General features: G+C 36.8%; 1 protein-coding gene and 1 pseudogene across 7 annotated transcripts in view; one reads left to right on the top strand and one right to left on the bottom strand.

Annotated features, from left to right (window-relative positions):
* SENP7 (SUMO specific peptidase 7) overlaps window positions 1–15,187 on the top strand; it is a 155,601-nt gene that overhangs the window by 86,649 nt on the left and 53,765 nt on the right. The window lies entirely within an intron of this gene.
* Window positions 4,122–13,178, bottom strand: LOC123379808 (annotated as a pseudogene).

Below are 15,187 nucleotides of genomic sequence, written 5' to 3'. Positions count from 1 at the left end.
TCATATAGTAATTCTATTAGTAATTTTTGAGGCACCACCATTACTCTTTTGTATAGTAGCTGCACCATTTTACATTGCCATTAGCAGTGGTTAGGGGTCCCAATTTCTCCACATCCTTGTTAAAACTTGTTTTCTGTTTTTATGTATAGTCATCCTAATGGGTGTGACAGGATAGCTCATTGTGGTTTTGTTACGGGTTTCCCTAATGATTAGTGATGCTGAGCATCTTTTCATGTGCTTATTGGCCGTTCATATATCTTCTTTGGAGAAATGTCTGTTCAAGTCCTGTGCCCTTTGATGAATTAGGTTGTGTTTTACTTTTGAGTTTTAGGAGTTCTCTATATATTCTGAATATTAATTTCTTGTCAGAAATATGATTTTGAAATATTTTCTCCCGTTGTTCTCTGACCATATGATATGAAGTTAGAAATTATTAATGGAAGGAAAACTGGGAAACTCACAAGTTTGCGGAAATTAACATACTTAAAGCAACCAATGGGTCGAAGAAGAAATCACAAGGAAATTAAAAAATGGTTAAGAATGAAAGAAGATGAAAATATAACATATCAAAACATATGGTATGCATTAAAAACAGTGCTAAAGGCAAAATAAATGTATAGATGTAGATGCTTACATTAAAAAAGAAGAAATATCTCAAATCAACAACCTGACTTTACAACTTAAGGAACTGGAAAAAGAATAGTTTTGCCAGATACAGGATTTCTAGTTGACAGGTTTTTTTATTCAGTACTTTGAATATACCAACCCAATGCCTTCTGACTACTATGGTTAGTGATGAGAACTCTCATAATCATATGGAGTGTCCTTGCTATGTGATGAGTCGCTTCTTTCTTGGTGCCTTCAAGATTCTTTGTCTTTGTCTTCTGACAACTTGATTATAATGTTTCTTGGTACAGGTCTCATTGAGTTTATTCTGCTTATAGTTCTTTGGACTTCTTGGATGTTTGTATTCATGTCTTTCATCAAACTTGGAATTTTTTTGTGATTATTTATTTCAGTAATTTCTCTTCTCCTTTATTTTTTCTCCTACTGAGATACCAGTATTGCATATATTGGTCTGCTTGTTGTTGTCCCACAGGTCCCTTAGGCTCTATTCACTTTTTTCAAAATTTTTTTGATCCTCAGGTTTGATAATTTCCATGATCATATATTCAAGTTCTCTTCCTGTCCTTCCTTCCCTTTCCCTTTCCCTTTCCCTTTCCCTTTCCCTTTCCCTTTCCCTTTCCCTTTCCCTTTCCCTTTCCCTTTCCCTTTCCCTTTCCCTTTCCCATTCCCATTCCCATTCCCATTCCCATTCCCATTCCCATTCCCATTCCCATTCCCAAACTCAGGGTTGATGATGGACTATTTCTTCTGCCGGTTCGAATCTGCTTTTTTAAAGTTTATTTAAGTAATCTCTGTGCCCAATGTGGGGCTTGAACTCATAACCCCAAGATTAAGAGTCTCATGTTCTCCCAACTGATCCAGCCAGGTGCCCCATGAGTTTTTAATTTTAGTTATTATACTTTTTAACCCCAGAATTTCCTTTTGATTTATTTATATATTTTGCTTCTTGATATTTTTGTTTACCCATTAATCATTTTCTTGACTGTCCAAGACTTCCTTTTTTTTTTTTTTTTGTAGCTTTTTGATGATCTTTAAGACAGTTGTTATAATGTCTTTTTCTTCTCTTGAGTCTGCTTTCTGAATTTTTTTCAGGGACATGTTCTATTGTTTTTTTTTTTTTTTTTTCATTTTGAATCATCCATGGTTTCCTGTTTGTATGCCTTGTGATTTTTTTGGTGTTGTTGAAAATGCAACATTTCAATCTTATTATGTGGTAAGTCTGGAAATCTGATTCTTCCCCTTCCCAAGGGTTTGCTGCTTTTTTTCCTCCCTCCCTCCCTCCCTCCCTCCCTCCCTCCCTTCTTTCCTTCCTTCCTTCCTTCCTTCCTTCCTTCCTTCCTTCCTTCCTTCCTTCCTTCTCCTCTTTCTCTCCCTCCCTCCCTCTTTCACTCTTTTCCTTCCTTCCTTCTTCCTCTCTCTCTCTCTCTTGTTCTTTATTGTTCACATGACTCTCTTCCACACATCAGCTTGATGTATAAATATAAGATCTTCCCAGGTCCTTTATAAGCTTGGTCTTTTTGTAGTAATTTTTTTTTAATGTTTATATTTGAGAGAGACAGGGAAAGAGAGTGCGCAAGCAGGGGAGGGGCAGAGAGACTGAGACAGAATCTGAAGCAGCCTCTGGGCTCTGAGCTGTCAGCACAGAGCACGATGTGGAGCTCACACTCAGGCTCACACTCACAAGCCGTGAGATCAGGACCTGAGCTGAAGTTGGACACTTAACTGACTGAGCCACCCAGGCACCCCTTGTAGTAATGTTTGTGCCTTTCTGAATTCCCTCATGTATGTGATTACTTTCTAACAATCATAATCCTTAAATGTTTGGTTTCCAAAAAGAGAAAAGGGGAAAAATTAAAGGGGGGAGTAGATAAAACAAAATAGGTCTAACCCTTTAAGTCTCTTGGAAGTCATAAGTGTTGTAACAATGGTGGTGGTTGCTGCAACACTGGCTGCCTTTCTCTATGTCTGCTCATCCATGAACAGAAACAGCAATCAGTGATCAGAATACAGATTCCCAATATTTGGAGAATAAGGTTCTTCTTGCTTACCTTGGTGATTGCAAGCCTGTGCAAACTATTTTAAGAACTCAAGCTTTGCTGCTTACTTTGTTGCTAGGGGTAGGGGACTGGGTCACTGCTACCACTGTTGGAGCTCAAATTGACTGAAATTAACTGTAACTTGCGGTTGAATCTTTTGACTAGTAGTTGCAGGCCTTCAATAGACTCTAGAATCCCAAAATAGTTGCACAGACAGATTCTGCTAGTGTAGTTGTTGTGTAGGTGGGAGGATGGTAGGTGGTTCTGACTCCACAGTCTTCCTGTGATCACTTGGTATATGTTTTATAGTTTACTGCACGGGGATCCTTGAGTTATTCTTGGTATCTGAATTTTTTAGTGCTTATAAATGATGTAAAAATTTCCATGTTCTTGAATAGTGTTGAAAATGCAGCAAATACTATATAATATTTTTTATTAGAAGAGAATAATATAGGTTAGTAATTTTATATAGTTTTTTTATTTAAAATTTTTGGCCTAGTTTAATATAACCATTATGAGTTGTTTTGTTAATAATAATTATTATGAGTTAGAGTATTGTGTGTATAAAGATTTAATTCATTCTCTGGCTCTTTTAATTAATACCAAATTGCTTTCCCAGTGTTTTCTATCAATTTATTTTTAAAAATTAATTTTGCTGATATATTATTGACAGAACATTGTATTAGCTTTAGGTATACAATATCACCATTTTATGTATGTTTATATTGTGAAACTATTATTATTTTAGAGAGAGAGAGAGCACGCACAAGTGGGGGAAATGAGCAGAGGGAAAGAAAAAAGAATCTTAAGCAGGTTCCATGCTCAGTGTGGAGCCCAGTTTGTGGCTTGATCCCTTGACCCTGGGATCATGACCTGAGCTGAAATCGAGTCAGATGCCCAACTGACCCAGCCACCCAGGTGCCCCTATATTGTGATATTAATACAATAAATTTAGTTAACATTCATCAGCGTGCATATAGTTATTAAATTTCTTGTGATGAGAACTTTGAAGATCTACTATTTTAGCAACTTTCAAATACACAATACACTGTTGTTTACTACAGTCACTATGCTGTATGTATGTTACACCCTTAGCACTTACTTGTCTTAATACTAGAAACTTGTACCTTTTTAATACCTTCTCTTCTCTCCAACCCTCCCCCCATTCCCTAAAACTACCAATCTATTGACTGTATCTAGATGTGTGGGTTTTTTTTTGACTAAAACAGTTGACAATTTTATTTTCACATTTCACAATACAAATAAAAATTGATAATTGCTTTTTTTTTTTTTGTTCCACTACTCCCCTGCCAAAACAATTCTGTCTTTGATAGGAAGGGAGAGTAAGTCTTCCTTGTCATGCTGTTAGAAAACACCCAGAGTTACAGCACCATGATCTACTGGTGAAGTAGAACATGTAATATAAAATGGATATAAAGATGTTCACATTTCTCCTTATCAGTCTTGTTGACTCTTTCCTGGCCAACTAGGCACTATCATGGGATAGGTAGGGAGGTCTCATCATTGGGGGCTCAGGCATAATTGGCAATTGGCCTCACATAGGTGGCCTCATTCCAGGAGCAGGTCCCACTGGCATCATCCCAGGAGGAGGAGGACCCATCATTGGCATCATGGAAGGGCCCCCCATATGAGGTGCTGGCATCATACCAGGGCAAGGAAGACCCAAGAGACTGGGAGGAGGTGGGATCATTGCCCCTTAGGAGGAGGAACAGAGAATCAAGTAGGAGATATCTTTCCTCGTTGAAATGTAGCAGCTGTTTTGTTGATCAGGCTCTGAGCCTGCTCTTCCATCCATTTCTGATAGTAGTCTTTCACGTTCTCTTTGTGTTTCCTACCACTGCTCTGTGTCTTTCTCACAGATGGAGAGTCATGGTTGAGGTATGTGTTGCAGTAGTTACAGTAGAACTTAGATGTGTTGCTCTGTAGGCCATTGGCCAGTCCCTCCCATTTTTTTTTCAAGGTTTTACACAAAAGTGAGATCATACAGTATTTGTCTTTCTCTTTTTGATTTATTTCACTTGGCGTAATGCCCTCAAGTTCCATCCATGTTACTGTATATGTTAGGCTTTTTTTTTTTTTTTTTTTTTTTTGTGGCTGAATAGTATTCCTGTGTATGTGTCTTATATTTTCTTCATCCATTCATCTTTTAGTGGACATTTAGGTTGTTTCCATATCTTGTCTCTTGTAAATTGCACTGCACTGAACATTGGGGCACAGATATCTTTTTGAGGTAATGATTTTGTTTTCCTAAGCATAAATACCCAGAAGTGAAAAAGCTGGAACATATGTCAGTTCTATTTTTAATTTTTTTCCTTTAAAAAAAATTTAAATTCAAGTTAGTTATATTTGTTAATATAGTATAGTGTTGGTTTCAGGAATAGAATGTAGTGGTTCATCATATATATATATACACACACACACACACACACACACACACACACACACACACAAACACCCAGTGCTCATCCCAACAAGTGCCCTCCTTAATGCCCATCACCCATCTAGCCCATCCCCCCACCGACCTCCCTTCCAGCAACCCTCAGTTTGAGCTCTGTCTTTAAGAGTCTCTTATGGTTTACCTTCTTGTCTGTTAAAAACTAATTTTTCTGTCCCTTCCTCTGTGTTCATCTGATTTGTTTCTTAAATTCCACATATGAGTGAAATCATATTTGTCTTTTCTCTGACTTATTTTGCTTAGCCTAATGCACTCTAGTTCCATCCACATTGTTGCAAATGGCAAGATTTCATTCTTTTTGATCACCAAGTAATATTCCATTGTGTATATGTATGTGGGTGTGTGTAAATATATATATAATAAATAATAATATATTTATATTATACTTATTTATATTATAATATAATATATTTATATTATATTATAATATAATAATATTTATATAATATATAATAGTATATAATATAATAATATATTTATATTTATTATAATATAATATATTTATAATAAATAAATATATATAATAAAATATATATATATACACATACATAAACATACACACACACACACACACATACATACACAACCTGTTCTTTATCCATTTATTAGTTGATGGACATTTGGGCTATTTCCATAATTTGGCTATTATTGGTAGTGCTGCTGTAAACATCAGGGTGCATTGTGCACCTTTGATTCAGCATTTTTGTATCTTTTGGATAAATACCTAGTAGTGCAATTGCTGGGTCGTAAGGTAGTTCTATTTTTAACTTCTTGAGGAACTTCCATACTGTTTTCCAGAGTGGCTTCACTAGTTTGCATTCCCACCAGCAGTGCAAAAGGGGAACCCCCTTTCTCTGCATCCTTGCCAACGTCTCTTGTTGCCTGAGTTGTTAATTTTAGCCATTCTGATGGGTATGAGGTGGTATCTCATTGTGGTTTTGATTTATATTTCCTTGACGAGTGAAGTTGAACATCTTTTCATGTGTCTGCTGGCTATCTGGACGTCTTCTTTGGAAAAGTGTCTATTCATGTCTTCTGTCAAGTACTTCATTGGATTATTTGTTTTTTGGGTGTTGAGTTTGATAAGTTCTTTATAGATTTTGGATACTAACCATTTATCTGGTACGTCATTTGCAAATATCTTCTCCCATTCTGTAGGTAGCTTTTTAGTTTGTTTGAGTGTTTCCTTCACTGTGCATAAGCTTTTTATCTTGATGAGGTCCAGTGGTTCATTTTTGTGTCTTATATTTTCTTCATCCATTCATCTTTTTCCATCCATCCATCATCATTTTCACTTTTGTTTCCGTTGCCTCCGGAGACATGTCTAGAAAGAAGTTGCTGTGGCCGAGGTCAAAGAGGTGGCTGCCTGTTTTCTTCTCTAGGATTTTGATGGTTTCCTGTCTTAACATTTAGTTCTTTCATCCATTTTGAGTTTATTTTTGTGTATGATGTAAGAAAGTGGTCCAGTTTTATACTTCTGCATGTGGCTGTCCAGTTTTCCCAGCACCATTTGCTGGAGACTATCTTTTTTCCATTGGATATTCTTTCCTGCTTTTTCAAAGATTAGTTGGCCGTATATTTGTGGGTCCTTTTGGGGGCTCTCTCCTCTGTTCCATTGAGCTCTGTGTCTGTGTTTGTGCCATTACCATATTGTGTTGATGATTATAGCTTTGTAATACATTTTGAACTCTGGAATTGTGATGCCTCCAGTTTTGGTTTTCTTTCTTTCTTTCTTTCTTTCTTTCTTTCTTTCTTTCTTTCTTTCTTTCTTTCTTTCTTTCTTTCTTTCTTCCTTCCTTCCTTCCTTCCTTCCTTCCTTCCTTCCTTCCTTCCTTCCTTTCTCTTTTTTTTTTTTAATTTTTTAACGTTTATTTATTATTGAGAGACAGAGAGAGAGCATGAGCATTGGAGGGCAGAGAGAGGAGGAGACACAGAATCTGAAGCAGGCTCCAGGCTCCGAGCTGTCAGCAAAGAGCCTGATGTGGGACTCAAACTCACAAACCATGAGATAATGACCCGAGCCGAAGTTGGATGCCCAACTGACTAAGCCACCCAGGCACCCCCAGATTTGGTTTTCTTTTTCAACACTACTTAGGTTATTTGGGGTATTTTCTGGTTCCATACAAATTTTAGGATTGTTTGTTTTAGTTCTGTGAAGAACACTGGTGTTACTTTGATAGGGGTTGCATTGAATGTGTAGATTACTTTGGGTGGTATAAACATTTTAACAATATTTGTTCTTCCAATCCATAAGCATAGGATGTTTTTCCATTTCTTTGTATCTTCAGTTTCTTTCATAAGCTTTCTATAGTTTTCAGCATACAGATCTTTTACCTCTTTGGTTAGGTTTATTCCTGGATATCTTAGGGGTTTTGGTGCAATTATACATGGGGTCGATTCCTTGATTTCTGTTTCTGCTGCTTCATTATTGGTGTATAGAAATGTAACTGATTTCTGTATGTTGATTTTATATCCTGCAACTTTACTGAATCATGCATCAGGTCTAGCAGGTTTTCTATGGAGTCTTTTGGGTTTTCCACATAGAGTATCATGTCATTTGCGAAGAGTGAGAGTTTGACTTCTTCCTTGCTGATCTATATGCCTTTATTTCTTTTTGTTATCTGACTGCTGAAGCTGAGACTTCCAATACTATGTGAACAACAGTGGTAAGAGTGGACATCCCTGTCGTGTTCCTGACCTTAAAGGGAAAGCTCTGAGTTTTTCCCCATTGAGGATATTAGCTGTGAGTCTTTCGTATGTGGCCTTTATGATGTTAAGGTATATTTCTTGTATCCCTACTTTCTTGAGGGTTTTTATCAGGATAGGATCCTGTATTTTGTTAATTGCTTTTTCTGTATCTATTGAGAGGATCATATGGTTCTTATCCTTTCTTAGTTAATGTGGTGTATCACATTGATTGACTTACAAATATTGTATCAGCCCTGCAGCCCAGGAATAAATCCCACTTGATCACGGTGAATAATTCTTTTAATGTACTGTTGGTTCAGTTTGCTAGTATCTTGTTGAGAATTTTTATATTCATGTTTATCAGGGATATTGGCCTGTAATTCTTCTTTTTACTGGGATCTTTGTCTTGTTTTGGAATCATGGTAATGCTGGCTTCATAGAATCAGTTTGGAAGCTTTCCTTCCATTTCTGTTTGTTGAGAAGAATAGGTATTAATTCTTCTTTAAATGTCTGATAGAATTCCCCTGGGAAGACGTCTGGCTCAGGACTCATGTTTGAAATTTTTGATTACTGATTCAGTTTCCTTGCCTGTTAATGGGTCTGTTCAAACTTTCTATTTCTTCCTGTTTTGGTTTTGGTAATTTGTATGTTTCCAGGTATTTGTGCACTTTTTCCAGATTGTCCAGTTTGTTGAAATATACTTTTTCATAGTATTCTCGCATAATTGTTTATATATCTGTGGTATTGGTTGTGATCTCTCCTCTTTCATTCATGATTTTATCTGTTTGGGTCCTTTCTCTTTTCTTTTTGATAAGTCTTTTCTTTTTGAAAAGTCTGGCTATGGGTTTATCAATTTTGCTTATTCTTTCAAAGAGCCAGCTCTTAGTTTCATTGATATGTTCTACAGTTGTTTGTTTGTTTGTTTCTATATCGTTTATTTCTGCTCTAGTCTTTATTATTTACCTTCTGCTAGCTTGAGGCTTCGTTTGCTGTTTCTTTTCTTTACATCTCTAGATGTAAGTTTAGATTGTGTATTTGGGACCTTTCTTGCTTCTTGAGATAGACCTGAATTGCAATATACTTTCCTCTTAGGACTGCCTTTGTTACATCCTAAAGGATTTGGACTGTTTTGTTTTCATTTTCGTTTGCTTTCATGTATCTTTTTATTTCTTCTTTAATTTCCTTGTTAACCCATTCATTCTTTGGTAGGATGTCCTTTAACCTCCATGTATTTGAGAGTTTTCTAAATTTTTTCATGTGGTTGGTTTCACGTTTCATATTGTTGTGGTCTGAAAATATGGATGGTATGATCTCAATCTTTTTATACCTGTTGAGGGCTGATTTGTGACCCAGTATGTGATCTGTTGTGGAGAATGTTCCATGAACATTCGAGAAGCATGTGTATTCTGTTGTTTTAGGGTGAAATGTTCTGATGATATCTGTTAAATCCATTCAGTCCAGTGTGTCATTCAAAGCCATGTCTTCCTTGTGGATTTTCTGCTTAGATGATCTGTCCATTGTTGTTAGTGGGGTATTAAAGTCCCCTATGATTACTGTGTTATTATCAATTAATCTCTTCATTTTTGTGATTAATTGATTTATATATTTGGATGCATCCAAGTTGGGGGAATAAATATTTACAATTGTTAGATCTTGATGGATAGACCCTTAATTATGATTTAGTGCCCTTCCTCATCTCTTGTTGCAGTCTTTTTTTTTTCTTCAATGTTTATTTATTTTTGAGAGAGAGAGACAGAGTGCGAGCAGGGAGGGATAGAGAGAGAGAGAGAGGGAGACACAGAATCTGAAGCAGGCTCCAGGCTCTGAGCTGTCAGCACAGAGCCCGACGCGGGGCTCAAACCCATGAACTATGAGATCACGATCTGAGCTGAAGTCAGCCACTTAACTGACTAAGCCACCCAGGCGCCCCTGCAGTCTCTGTTGTAAAATCTAGTTTGGTGTAAGTATGACTATTCTGGATTTCTTTTGATGTCCATTAGCATGACGTTCTACATTCTACATTAGCATGATGTCCTACATTAGCAGGATAGTTCTACATCCCCTTATATTCAATCTGCATGTGTCTTTAGGTCTAAAATGAGTCTCTTATAGGCAGCACATAGATGCATCTTTTTTTTTTTTTTAATTCATTCTGATACCCTGTGTCTTTTGATTGGAGCATTTAGTCTATTTACATTCAGAGTGGTTTTTGAAAAATATGGATTTAGTGCCATTGTATTAACCTGTAAAGTTGTGTTTCTGGTGATGTTCTGTGGTCATTTGTAATCTTTGTTTCTTTGGTCATCTTCTTCTCCTTTTTTTTTCCCCCCTCTACTCAGTCCCCCTTAAAATTTCTTACAGGGCTGGTTTAGTGATCATGAACTCCTTTAGTTTTGTTTGTCTGGGAAACTCTTTATCTTGCCTTCTATTCTGAATTACAACCTTGCTGGATAAAGAATTCTTGGTTGCGTATTTTTCCTCTTCAGCACACTGAATATTTCCTGCCACTTCCTTCTGGCCTGCCAGGTGTCAGTGGACAAGTCTGCTAATCTTATGTGTCTACCCTTTTGGTTAAGGATGTGTTGTCCTTAGCTGCTTTCAGAATTCTCTCTTTATCTTTGTATTTTGCAAGTTTCATTATGATATGTTGTGGTGTTGACCCATTTTTTTTTATTTTGAGGGGAGTTTTCTGTGCCTCTTGGACTTGAATATCTGTTTCCCTCCCCATATTAGGGAAGTTCTCAGCTATAGTTTGTTCAAATAAATCTTCTGTCCCTTTTTCTCACTCTTCTTCTGGGAGTGCTATGATATGGATGTGACTTCATTTTATGGAATCACTAAGTTCTCTAACTCTCCACTAGTGATCTAATAGTTTCCTTTCCCTCTTCTTTTCAGCTTCATTATTTTCTATAATTTTATCTTCTTTCTCACTATTCTCTACTCTGCTTCTTCAATCCTTGTGACTATATCCACTTGGTTTTGCATCTCAATTATAGCATTTTTTGTTTTAGCCTGACTAGTTTTTAGGTCTTTGATCTCCACAGCAAGAGTTTGTCTGGTGTGTTCTATGCTTTTTTCAAGCCCAGCTAGTAATCTTATAACTGTTATTCTAAATTCTTGTTCAGATATATTCCTTATATCTCTTTTGAGCAAGTCCCTGGCTGTGATTTCTTCCTGACCTTTCTTTTGGGGAGAATTTTTGCATCTTGTCATTTTTGCTGTTTCTGTCTTTTGTGTGTTTTAAAAGCGTGTTATGTTTCCTCACCTGAGAATAATGCTGTATTAAAAAGAAGTCATACGCTGACCAGGGCCTGGCACTTCACGAAGTGTTTATGGTGTATGGTGTGTGCATTCTGCTGTTGTGTTTTGGCTGCTTTTTCCCACTGGCCAGTCTTCTGCAGAGCCCCAACTTGCTTGCATTGGGAAGTGTTTGGACGTTTAACTAGGTGTGCTTTGATTTGTGTGTTAAAATAAGCCTAATGAAGCTGATTTGTTTGTTAAGAAAATCCTGGAAAAAAGGAAAAAAAAAATAACCAAACCTGATCCCCAAAAAAGGAAAAGAAAAGGGAAAAAAATCCAACCAAACAGAGAATCAAAAAACTTTAAGATTGATTCCAAAGAAAAAGAAAGGAAAAAAAAAAAAAAAGCCTGATCCAATAAAAAGAAAAAAAAAAGGGATAAAAAAATAACAAACAAGAAATTCTTAGCCTGATTCCAATAGAAAAGAAAGAATAAGGAAGACAAAAAAGAAAAAATGATTAGCCTTGGTCTATTTCCGCTAGAACTGCAGGTGATGTTATGAAGCACTCAATTTCAGTACACTTGGTGCATGTGGGGTGCTGACTGTCCTGGTCTTCTGGAGGAGGGTCCTGTGTTGGCTCAGAGTCAGTCTTGCCCTGGGAGTAAGCAGTTTATTGGCATAAGCAGGCTCAGTGCTGACAGTCGATCTCATGAACCACTAGATCATGACCTGAGCTAAAACCAAGATTTGGAGGCTTAACTGACTACTCCATCTAGTCACCCCAAAACTGGAAGTCTTAATGGACCCTGTACCACCTCCCTGTTCCCGAGTAGAGCCTCTCTACACTGTGTCTGAAGTCCTTTTTCTTTGAAAAATAGTCCCACGCCTGTGCAGTGTGTGGAATCTATGGTGTAGCACCGCTAAAAGCAGCAAAGGTTCTCTTTCTTGTTGTGTCTCTGTCCCCTGCTAACGAAAGACCTTTTGTTGGCACCTACAAGGTCTTGTGTCCCTGGGAGGGAACCTCTTCCAAAAATACTCCAGGAAGGGGAATGTTCTCTTCCAGTGCACCCTGGAGACCCCTACACCACACTATGCGCTCTGGCTCCACCTCCTTCCTCCCCAGCAGTGCATGCCCCAGCTACATTCTGGAGAAAATCACTCACTTCCAAAATCAGAGTTTGAACTCCAAAGTCTCTTTGTGAAAAAAACCCTGTGACACTCAATACTTCTTGCTCCCCAGTCCATGGTCCAGAGAGGTTTTCATCTTGTGCAAAGCAGATGCCATGCTTTCCCAAATCCTCTCACTTTTTCTCCCTTTTGTGTTTTCATGGAAAGGGTTTGCTCCCCCTCATGGCACCGCCATTTTTTTCTTCCCCAATTCACTTCCACATGCCTTGCACCTGCTACTCTGTCTTCCTCCAACCATGGAGATTCTTCTGCCATTCCACAGATCGATTTCCTGGGTGTTCCGCTTGATGTCACCTCAATACAGCTGTGATTGAGGGACTAGAAAAACCTAGGCTTCCTCTACTTCTCCACCATCTTAACTACTCCCTTATTTTTAATTTTTTTGAGGAACCCATACTATTTTCCACAGTAGTGCACCAATTTACATTTTCATCAAGATTGCCCAGGGGTTCCTTTTTCCCTACGTTTTAGCAAGGTGTGTTATCGAGTTTTTTTTTTTTTTAATGATAATCACTCTGACAGGTGTGAGGTGATATCTCATTGTGGTTTTAATTTGCATTTCCCTGCAATTAGTAATATACCATTAATGCATTACTTTTCATGTACCAGTTGGCCATGTATATGTCTTCTTTAGAAAAGTGTCTGTTCAGTTTCTCTGCCAATTTTTTAATAGAATGTTTTCTATTGAGTTGTATGAGTTCCTTATATATTTTAGATATTAACCCCTTATTAGATGTATGGTTTGCAAATATTTCTCCCATTCCATGTATTGCCTTTTCATTTTGTTGATAGTTTCATTTGGTTTGCAGAAGCTTTTTAGTTTGATGTAGTCCCACTTGTTAATTTTGCTTTTGTGGCCTTTGTTTTGGTATTAATTCCAAATAATCATTGCCAAGACTGATGTCAACAAGCTTACCCCCATGCTTTCTTCTAGGACTTACATGGTTTTATGTCTTACATTTAAGGTTTTAATTACTTTTGATTTGATTTTTTTTTATGGTGTAAGATAGGGATCCAGTTTTGTCCTCTTGCAAGTGGCTGTCCCATTTTCCCAACACTATTAGTTGAAGAGACTCTCCTTTCCCTCTTATATATTTGTGTCTCTTTTGCCATAAATTAATTGACCATATATATGTGAATTTATTTCTGACTCTTGATTCTATTCCTTTGACCTGTATGTCTATATTTAGGCCATCCCATACTGTTTTGATTAATATAGCTTTGTAATGTAGTTTAAAATCAGGAAGTGTGATGATCCCAGCTTTGTTGTTCTTTCTGAAGATTTCTTTGTCTATTTGGGGTCTTTGGTGGTTACTTATAGATTTTAAGATAATTATATTTCTATGAAGAAGGGCATTGGAATGTTGGTAGGGATTGCATTGAATCTTAGGTTGCTTTGTGTATGGTGGACATTTTAACACTTAATTCTTCCCATCCATGAGTATGGAATGTCTTTCAATTTATTTCTGTCATCTTCGTGGTGGTTTTTTGTTTTGTTTTGTTTTGTTTTGTTTTCCATCAGTGCCTTAAGGTTTTTGTGTATAGTTCTTTTTTTTCCTTGGCTATATTTTTCCTAGGTATTTTATTCTTTTTAATACAATTGTAAATGAGATTGTTTTCTTAATTTCTCTTTCTGCTAGTTCACTGTTAGTGTATAGAAAAGCAACTGCGTTTTGTGTATTGATTTTGTATCCTGCAACTTTACTGAATTTTTTTTATTTTAAAAGTTTTTTGGTGTTTTTTTTTGGGGGGGGAGAGGGAGTGTTCTATATAAAGTCATATCATCTGCATATAATGGCAATTAATGCTTTTGAATGCCTTTTATTTCTTTTTCTTACCTAATTGTGCTGGCTAGGATTTTTAGTACTGTGTTGAATAAGAGTGGTGAGAATGAGCACCCTTGTCCTGTTCCTCATCTTAGAAGAAAAACTTTTAATCTTTTACTATTGATTATGATATTAGATGTGGGTTGGTTGTACTGACCTTTATTATATTGACATGCATTCCTTATATACCCAGTTTGGTGAGAGTTTTATCATAAAAGATACTGAATTTTGTCAGGTGCATTTTCTACATGCATGGAGTGATCAGATCCTTTTAATGTTTCATTCTGTTAATGTGGTGTCCCACATTGATTTGTGGATATTGAATCATCCTTGCATCCCTGGAATAATTCCCACTTGATCATGATGTATGATCCTTTTAACGTATTACTGAATTTGGTTTCCTAATACTTTGTTGAAAATGTTTGCGTCTATATGCATCAGGCATATTGGTATATAGTTTTCTTTTCTTGCAGTGTCCTTATCTGGCTTTGGTATCAGGGTGATGATGACCCAATAAAATGATTTTAGGAGTATTCCCTCTTCAGTTTTTTGGAAGAGTTTGAGAAGGATTGGGATTACTTCTTTAATTGTTTGTAGAATTACCATGGAAACTATCTAGTCCTGGGGTTTTTTGTATTGGGAGGTTTTTAATTATTAATGTTTATTTTTAGAGAGAGAGAGAGAGAGAGACAGAGTACAAGCAGGGGAGGGGCAGAGAGAGAGGGAGACACAGAATCCAAAGCAGGTTCCAGCCTCTGAGCTGTCAGCACAGAGTCTAGCACGGGGCTTGAATTTATGAACTGCAAGATTATGACCTGAGCAGAAGTTGGATGCTTAACTGACTGAGCCACCCAGGCTCCTTGGGAGGTTTTTGATTATTAATTCAATCTCCTTACTCCTTATTGAACCATTCAGATTTTCCTTTTTTTCATGATTCAGTCTTGGTAGGTTGTATGTTTCTAGTTACTTACCCATTTCATTTAGGTTATCCAATTTGTTGGCATATGATTATTTCGTAGTAGTCTCTTGATCCTGTATATTAGCGTGGTATCAATTTTAATGTTTCCTATTTCATTTCTTTATTTAAGTCTTCTTTTTCTAGTTT

The sequence above is a fragment of the Felis catus genome, chromosome C2 (assembly GCF_018350175.1).
Source record: "Felis catus isolate Fca126 chromosome C2, F.catus_Fca126_mat1.0, whole genome shotgun sequence".
Lineage (NCBI taxonomy): Eukaryota > Metazoa > Chordata > Mammalia > Carnivora > Felidae > Felis > Felis catus.
Note: the sequence above shows the minus strand (reverse complement) of the source record. Positions and strands in the feature narration are given on the sequence as shown.